This window comes from Colobus angolensis, unplaced genomic scaffold (assembly GCF_000951035.1).
Source record: "Colobus angolensis palliatus isolate OR3802 unplaced genomic scaffold, Cang.pa_1.0 Scaffold143, whole genome shotgun sequence".
NCBI lineage: Eukaryota > Metazoa > Chordata > Mammalia > Primates > Cercopithecidae > Colobus > Colobus angolensis.
The window spans coordinates 1,964,184-1,973,713 of NW_012114522.1; positions in this window are offsets into that span (position 1 = coordinate 1,964,184).

Below are 9,530 nucleotides of genomic sequence, written 5' to 3' on the forward strand. Positions count from 1 at the left end.
TTTTTTTGGACACAGAGTCTTGCTCCGTCACCCAGGCTGGAGTGCAGTGGCACAATCTCAGCTCACTGCAACCTCCACTTCCTGGGTTCAAGTGATTCTCCTGTCTTAGCCTTCAGAGTAGCTGGGATTTCAGGCGCCCACCACTACACCTGGCTAATTTTTGTGTTTTTAGTAGAGACGGGGTTTTACCACGTTGGCCAGGTTGGTCTCGAACTGCTGACCTCAGGTGATCCACCCGCCTCGGCCTCCCAAAGTGCTGGGATTACAGGTGTGAGCTGCCACACCCGGCCACCTTACCATTTTCAATCAAGGCCTATCCATATTTCATTTCTCAGAAGTCTTCACCCTCCTCTTCTTTCTCCTCCTCCTCCTCCTCATCTTTATGTATCCGCAACTACCATTAATTCAGTGTTTGCTCTGTGCCAGAAACCAGGCTAGGTATTTTACAGCATTGTACAGTTCAATTCTCAGAACAGCTTTGTAAAACAGGTATTATCATCTCCACTTTACAGATGAGGAGACTGAGGCTCAGCGAAGCTAAGTAAACAGCCTGAGATCATACAGCTAGTACGTGGCAGATCTGGGATTCAAAGCAAACAGTCTTTGATGCCAACAGCCATATTTTTAAGCTCTATAGTCACCGTGTTTGAGAGTGGGCCACATGTCAGGCCCAGTACTGGGAGTTTTTGTGACTCATCACATAACAGAACCAGCACACCCATGCCATTTTACATATGAGCAAACGGAGGCTCAGAGACACAAGGCAACATCTGCAGTCGCACAGCTGGTGAGTGGCGGCATGGGATTCAAGCCCAGGACCACGGAGCTCTAAGCCCACGCATTCTCCAGTTCCCGGGGCCCTCCTCCTCTCCATCTTCCTCACACAGGGGAATGCAGCCCCCTGGATGATGCCCGTTGTGTAACCATTTTCTTCAGTAAAGAGCCCTAAAGGGAAACTACTTGCTAGCACAGGTGCTGTATGAATCATTTTCTTTTCTTTTTTTTGATGGAGTCTCACTCTATCGCTCAGGCTGGAGTGTGTAGTGGCACGGTCTTGGCTCACCACAACCTCCACCTCCCAGGTTCAAGCAATTCTCCTGCCTCAGGATAGCTGGGTAGCTATCAGCCTCCTGGGTAGCTGGGATTACAGGGGCATGCCCAACTAACGTTTGTATTTTTACTAGAGACAGGGTTTTGCCATGTTGGACAGGCTGGTCTCGAACTCCTGACCTCAGGTGATCCTCCCACACTGGCCTCCCAAAGTGCTGGGATTACAGGTGTAAGCCACTGTGCCCAGCCTCATTGTCTTGTGTCAAGACGCACAGCTCACCTATCACTGTGAAAAGATAAACACTGAATGGATGGATGGATGAATGAATGGATGGATGCAAGAATGATGATGAATGGATGGATGAATGGATGAATGGATGGATGGATGGATAGATGGATGGAGAGCTTAATTAAAATAATCATATTCATCACAGACAGTGCCCATGGTACAGGAGGCTTTAGAAATCATCCAGTCCCATGTCCTGACTCTGCAGGAGGAAAACCTAAGGCCAAAGGAAGTAGAGAGAGACTACTCTAGCCCCAAGCCCAGAAAGGAGCCCTAATGCCACCTCCCAGGTTTTCTAAGCTGGTTCAGACCCCATGTGAGAACTTAAATGCATGAGTCCTTGTGCAGAGGACCCAAATTTTTTTTAAAAAGATATTGGTGTGAGCTGTGAGCTGTTGTGGAAGGAAATATCATTAGGCTTTTGGGGGCAGGAGTTTCACACCTGCATTTTGTCACTGTTTGGCTGGCTAGTCAGAATTCCATGTATGTACTAACCTTGCAACCTCAGAAAAGTCAATAGTAAAATATGGTTTGGTGGTTTTGATTGAACTGGTTAAATCCACTTATTGGGTAAAAGTGTGTGAAATTCTGAAGGATTTGGTAAGAACACTGAAGTGTCATCTCCTGCAGCCAGCCCCTCTCCCAGCTCCAAGCTGACCCAGACATGAACCAGCCCCCGCCCAGTATTAGTCCGTTTTCATGTTGCTCATAAAGACATTGCCGAGACCGGACCATGTATAAAAGAAAGAGGTTTTTTGGACTTACAGTTCCACATGGTTGGGGAGACCTCACAATCATGGCAGAAAGTGAAAGGCACATCTCGCATGGCAGCAGACAAGAGAAGAGAACTTGTGCGGGGAAACTCCTGTTTTTAAAACCATCAGATCTCGTGAGACTTATTCACTATCATGAGAAGAGCATGGGAAAGACCTGTCCAGATGATTCAGTTCCCTCCCATTGGGTCCCTCCCACAACACAGGAGAATGATGGGAGCTACAGGATGAGATCCGGGTGGGAACACAGAGCCGAACCATATCACCCCCCTTTTGTGTACAGGACCCTCCCAGTACAGCTCATGAAAGTCAGGAGGAGGTTACCTCGCAGCTGGGAGAGCGCAAGACTGGTCCTTAGACGTCCTTGTTCTCAAAATGCCCCAGGCGATTCCCACCAGGGGACTCTCCCGCAAGCCTCTTCCTCTTCCTCCCTGCTGCCCACCACCCCCCTTGTCCTCTGCTCCCTGTGGTGCTCCCCATCCCTGGTGGCCAGCATGTCCCTCCAGAGCAGCTCTGCTGTCTATCTGCTTCTCTGCCCCAGCCCATCCTCCTGGAACTAGAGAGGCTTCCCAGACCTACAGAGCTGCTTTCCTCAAGGAAAGGACTTTTGAGATTTGTTCTGGAAGGATGACTACCATCCCTCTTCCTTTACCCTGGGCTGTCCTGAGGAGGATGGATTGGAGGGGCCAGGTCTGGAGACGGGGAGACTGAGGGATTCTTCTGTCATACCTCTGTGGAGAGAAGCAAAGGCCTGGAGAAGTGGGAAGGGCTGGGGAGGACGACACGGATCCAGAGGACAGATACACCCGACCTCACAGTGATGTGGAATGGGGACAGGGAGGGGGTCGAGGGCTGGGGAGGAGGACATGGATCCCGAAGACAGATTCGCCCGGCCTCACGGTGATGCAGAATGGGGACGGGGAGGGGGAGGGGTGCAGCCTCCCTCTGCACCCCTGAATATTGTTTCCAATCAAATACCAAATATGCACTGGGCCCTGCCTTCTGGTGTGAGCAAGGGGACGGATGGTGGGGCTGTTCAGAGAGCAGGAACCTGGGAAGAGTAGCCTGGGGTGGGCGGAAGGAGATGTGTTCTGTCTGCTGGGTGTCATGTTTGATGTGCCCACCCGCATCCGCCCAGGTGGAGGTGCCCAAGAGAGACTGAGCCACAGGCTGGAGGCCCAGTAGACAGGGATGGGTGGGTACAGCTGTCTGGGAGGGATGGCCAGTGTCATTACCTGTGTGAGATTGCTCAAGGAGACAGAGCTGAGCAAGCAGAGCTGAGGGCCTGGAGCAGCTCAGAGGAACCCAAGGCCTTTCTGAGCTTGATGGAGGATAGGCAGAGGCCCGAGGAGGTAGCTCAAGCGTGCATGGCACAACAGAGGGCAAAGGAGTCCCAGGTGTGAAAAGGAGGGACCCAGAGAGCGACGGTGAGGTGAGATCAAGCCAGCTAGGACCAAAGTGTGTCCTTTGGATTTAGTCCTAAAGAGTTTCAGTGACCTTGGTAAGGAGAGTTTTGTCAAGTGGGGTGGCAGAACCCAGGCAGAAGAGATGGAAGACCTGGAGCTGCAGAAGAGCTCACCAGGGCATACACGCCTGCACCAGGGTGGGTGGAGAGGCTGGGGCAGCAGATGGGGGGCGGAGGGGAGGTGGAGGGCCTGTTGATGTGGGTGACACGTGGCTGATGTAGAATCTTGTAATGAGAGAGTCCTGAGCACACAAGTACCAAGGGGAAAGAGGAAGAGGAGGGATGGAGAGAGGGAAGGCAGGAGGAAGAAGAGGAAGCAAAACCAGCACCTGCTGAGAGCCTGAGGGCGTAGTCCCGCCAGGCACTATTGTGAAGACTTAGACTCTAGACAGCCACATGAGATTGATTGATTAATTCAACAGAGAACTACTGAGAGCCTGCCAGGTGCCAGGCACTCCTCCAGAATCTTCAGATATGACAGTGAGCAAGACAGATAAAACCCTGGAACTTCTATCCGGGGTGTGGGGAGCAGACAGACGATCCCTGTGCTGGGGGAGATTACATGCTATGGAAAAACAGGCAGGATAAGGGGGAGAGTGACGAGAGGTGCTATTTAACACACGGTGGCCAGTGAAAGTGACAACCAAGTCAAACCTGGGGAGGGGAAGTCCCTCCTTCCATGATAACAGGGAAGGGAGTTGGAAAGGATGGCTGGGAGGCTGGTGAGTTTGCAGCATAAAAATGCTCAGCATACGATCATTTTAACCCCCAACTGTTTCCAGTCAAATGACAAATATTCATGGAGTGTGTACTAGGGAGCCAGGCACCTCGTGGGTGCCAGCCGGGAAGATAAGGATGAGTCTCTGCCCTGGATGAGTTCCCTGTTGCATGGGAGAGAGAGATCTAGAAACAGACTCTGATTGTATGGGGTGTTAAGTATGATAAGATAGGGCAGCTGTGAGATGGTGGAGAGGCAGGGATGCCCTCCTGAGGAGCTGGGACAGCTTTGGGGAAGAGGGGACATTTGAACTGGGTCTTGAAGAATGGGTAGGAGTTTGCTTGCCAGAAAAAAACAAAAACTTGGCCGGGCATGGTAGCTCATGCTTGTAATCCCAGCACTTTGGGAGGCCGAGGCCGGCAGATCACTTGAGGTCAGAAGTTGGAGACTAGCCTGGCCAACACAGTGAAAACCCGTCTCCCCGGCTGGGTGCGGTGGCTCAAGCCTGTAATCCCAGCACTTTGGGAGGCCGAGACGGGCGGCGAGGTCAGGAGATAGAGACCATCCTGGCTAACACGGTGAAACCCCGTCTCTACTAAAAAATACAAAAAAAAACTAGCCGGGCGAGGTGGCGGCGCCTGTAGTCCCAGCTACTCGGGAGGCTGAGGCAGGAGAATGGCGTGAACCCGGGAGGCGGAGCTTGCAGTGAGCTGAGATCCGGCCACTGCACTCCAGCCTGGGTGACAGAGCAAAAGACTCCATCTCAAAAAAACAACAACAAAAAAAAGAAAACCCATCTCTACTAAAAATACAAAAATTAGCCGGGCATAGTGGTGGGCGCCTGTAGTCCCAGCTACTTGGGAGGCTGGGGCAAGGGAATCAGGAATCACTTGAATCTGGGAGGTGGAGGTTGCAGTGAGCCCTGATCGCCACTGCACCCCACCCTGGGCAACAGAGTGAGATTCTGTCCCCAAAAAACAAGCAAACAAACAAACCAAAAAACTAAAACTAAAAACTTACATCTATGAGGTGACTACTACGTGATAGGCAATTTACCTATACAGTCTCATTTAATTCTAAGAAAACTCCAGCATGGCAGGTATTATACATATTTTACTGATACAGCTGCTGAGGCTCAGAGAAGCTGAGACGCTCAAGGTCATAGAGGTGTTAGAACTTGCAAAACATGATTGTTTTTACTCTCAAACTTATGCCAAGACACCACATCACCATAATAACCTGATAGACCAGAGTCTGCTAAGGCATGAAGTCGTGTAAAAATTGTGAGCTCCTTGGGGCCAGCCAGGAAGTGGCTCTTTTCATATTATGTCATATGTACAAAGGGGACTGAAGACAGTGTGTGTGAGTGGTAGGAGAGATTGTAGATTTTGCAGGTGTTTGAGTGGTAGTAGAGATTGTAGATTTTGCGGGAAATGGATTGACAAGGGTTTTTTCTTTCTATTTCAACATGACAAGACTGTTGTTATTCCCTTGCCTTTGGCTTCCATTATTTCTTTTCTTTCTTTTTCAGATGGAGTCTCGCTCTGTCACTAAGGCTGGAATGCAATGGCACGATCTTGGCTCTCTGCAACCTCTGCCTCCTAGGTTCAAGCGATTCTTGCGCCTCAGCCTCCCGAGTAGCTGGGATTACAGGCATGCACTACCACGCTCAGCTAATTTTTGTATTTTTAGTAGAGATGGGGTTTTGCCATGTTGGTCAGGCTGGTCTTGAACTCTTGATCTCTGGTGATCTGCCTGCCCTGGCCTTCCAAAGTGTTAGGATTATAGGCGTGAACCACCGCACCTGGCTGGCTTCCATTATTTCTAATGAGAAGTCCCTTGTGTTTCCTTTGGTTACTGCCTAGAATGATGTGATGTTTGTTTTCTATGGCTGCTTTATATATATATGTGTGTATATATATATGTATATGTATATATATGTATATATGTATATGTATATATAGAGACATGGCGTCTCACTCTGTCACCCAGGCTGGAGTGCAGTGGCATGATCTTGGCTCACTGCAACTTCTGTCTCCCAGGTTCCAGCAATTCTCCTGCCTCAGCCTCCTGAGTAGCTGGGATTACAGGCATGCACCACGACATCAGGGTAATTTTTATATTTTTAGTAGAGATGGGGTTTCATCATGTTGGTCAGGCTGGTCTTGAACTCCTGACCTCGTGATCCACCCGCCTCAGCCTCCTAAAGTGCTGGGATTACAGGCATGAGCCACTGAGCCCGGCTGATTTTTTTTATTTTTTATTTTCAATTTTACTTTTTGAGACAGGGTCTGGCTCTGTAGCCCAGGCTGGAACGCGGTCACCCAGTGTCAGCTCACTGCAACCTCTGCCTCCTGGGACTCAAGCCATCCTCCCATCTCAGCCTCTTGCGTAGCTGGGACCCCAGGCACTTGCCACAGTGCCTGGCTGATTTTTGTATTTTTTGTAGAGATGGGGTTTCACCATGTTGCCAAGGGTGGTCTCGAACTCCCGAGCTCAAACGATCTGCCCGCCTTGGCCTCCCAAAGTGTGGGGATTACAGGCGTGAGCCACCAAGTCAAGCCAAGATATTTTTTCACACATTAGTTTTCAGCAGCTGTGGCAGGCGGCCCCTGCGATGATCCCCACTCCTCAGTATTTTTGCCCTGTGTGGTCTTCTCCCGTTGAGTGTGAGCTGGACCTACCGACTTGCTTCTAAGGAACAGAAGACAGCAAAAATGATGGCTTTCAGGACTTTCAGTCCTGGGTTATAAGAAGACAGTGGCTTCCATCTCAGGCGCTTTCTCTTGCTCCCCCACCTGCTTGTGCTGAGGGGAGGTGGGCTGCCTTCTTGGGAGTTACCCTATGTGGGGTTCATGCAATAAGAAACTGATAGAGTTTGGATGTGTGTTCCCACTCAAATCTGATATTGAAATACAATCCCCAGCGTTGGAGGTGGAGTTCTGGTGAAGGTGATCGGCTTACGCGGGGAGCGGATTTCTCATGAATGGTTTAGCACTATCTCCCTGGGTACTGTCCTGATAAGGAGTGAGTTCTCATGAAATCTGGTCATTTAAAAGTGTGCAGTGCCTCTCGCCTCATCCTCCTGCTCCTGCTTTCACCCTGTGATGTGCCTGCTCCCCCTTTACCTACCACCACGATTGGAAGCCTCCTGAGGTCTCCCCACAAGCAGATGCTGCTATGCTTCCTGTACAGACTGCAGAGCTAGGAGCCAATAAAACCTCTTCTCTTGGAAGTGACTCCGTCTCAGTTATTTCTTCCTAGCAATGTGAGAATGGACTAATCCAGCAACGGAAGAAGGCCAGCAGCTGGTGAGAAAATATGGCCTGTGTACAGCCACGCGAGTGAGCTTGGAAACATTTCTCTGAGTCCAGACTTTTCATGGGACCACATACCCAGCTCATGGATTGATTGCAGCCTTGGGAGAAACCTTAAGCCACAGGCACCCAGTTAAGCTTCTGACCCACAGAAACTATGAGATAATAAACGTGAGTTGTTTTAAGACTTTAGGTGGGGTGAGGCAATAAAAGCTCGCAAGGCAATAAAAGCTCGCGTGCATTATCGATAATGAATACAGTTATTAACTGTGATTATCTGTTAGTTATCGATAAAGCACGCAGCAGCCTTGTGAGCTCTGATTGCACTGGCGAACTGACAGCACATCCTAAACCAGGCCCAGAGTCTCCACCAGGTGCCCAGGTGCCAGAGGCGAGCTTTACTCCCTTGAAGAGGACTGCATCAAAGGTGTCATGGAAATGAAACTTTCTTTGGCATATAAATAGTTCGTGATTACATTTTTCCCTCAAAAGATGTGTTAATGCAAAAGCCTGGGAAGAAGTCTCCAGTCGGTCACTCATTCCAGCAACTAGTCCTTCACGGTATCAAACTAGGTCAGGAGTTTCCACGAACTAGGTTGGTCCAACTCTTGGATCAATAAACCCTGATTTGTTTTTCCAGAGAATGAAAACTCTACATCAGACGGGCTGTGGTGGAAAAGAAGGGTTTGACTTATTTTCTGAGGTCCCAAGAGATCAGAAAATTTCAGTTACAGCTGGGCATGGTGGCTCACACCTGTAATCTCAACACTTTGGGAGGCCGAGGCAGGAGGATTGCTTGAACTCGGGAGTTTGAGACCAGCCTGGGCAACATGGCAAGACCCTATCTCTACAAAAGAAATAAAAACAAAAAAATTAGCCGGGTTTAGTGGCATGCGCTTGTAGTCCCAGCTACTCAGGAGGCTAAGGTAGGAATATTGTTTGAGTCTGGGAGATGGAGGCTGCAGCGAGCCATATTCATACCACTGCTCTCTAGCCTGAGTGACAGAGTGAGCCTTTATCTCAAAAAAAAAAAAAAAAAGAAAAGAAAAAAAGGAAAAAGAAAAAGTCAGTTTCATAAGAGGAAAAACTTCCTGCTAATCATACTATGCCTGGACTGGTTCATTGCGTAGTTAGCTTCTTCCTAGTAGACATAGACGTGGATGTCTCAGCAGGAATATGGTGAGAGGTTTCCAAGTACGTGTTCAAGAATCAGGCCGAGTTTTTTCATTTACTAATTCAACACATATTAATTCTACATGCTTCAGTTACAGAATCCTGTGAGTAAGTGTAGAATTGATGACCAGAGGCTTCGATAAAAAGGGATTTGTTTTTTCTACCCAACAGAGGATCTGGGGGTCAGTGATTGCTGGTGGTGTTTCACTGGGTCAGTAGTGCAAGGTTCAGAATCTCTCTGATTCTCTTGCCTGTAGTGTATGAGACAGCTGCACAATAGCCACTACAGCTGCAGATATCACACCCGTGCTCGTGATCATAATCCCTGCTGCTGAGGAAAAGGCAGCCTCCGCTGTGTCTTTTCCTTTTCCAAGACAGCAAACACTTCCCTCAAAATCAGGGGTGTGCTGGTATGTTGGGGGAGAGGAGGAAGAGGGGAAGTCCTGACTTGTAACAGTTGCCATGTTATGTATAAATTCTCCTACTACGTCTGATTTCAAGCTACCACTATGACATTGCTGACTACAGAGTTGGGGAGAGAAGTCAGCAGCACACTATGATTTAGGATTTCCACCTACTGACGTGGGAGATGCCAATCTTCAAGAACTTAGTAAGAGTAAAACAATCAGGCAATAATGCATTTTGATGAGTTGTTATCTTTATTTTATATTAATATTTATATATAATTATATAAAATTAACGTACATAATTATAATATGTAAATATATAATATAGGCTGGGCATGGTG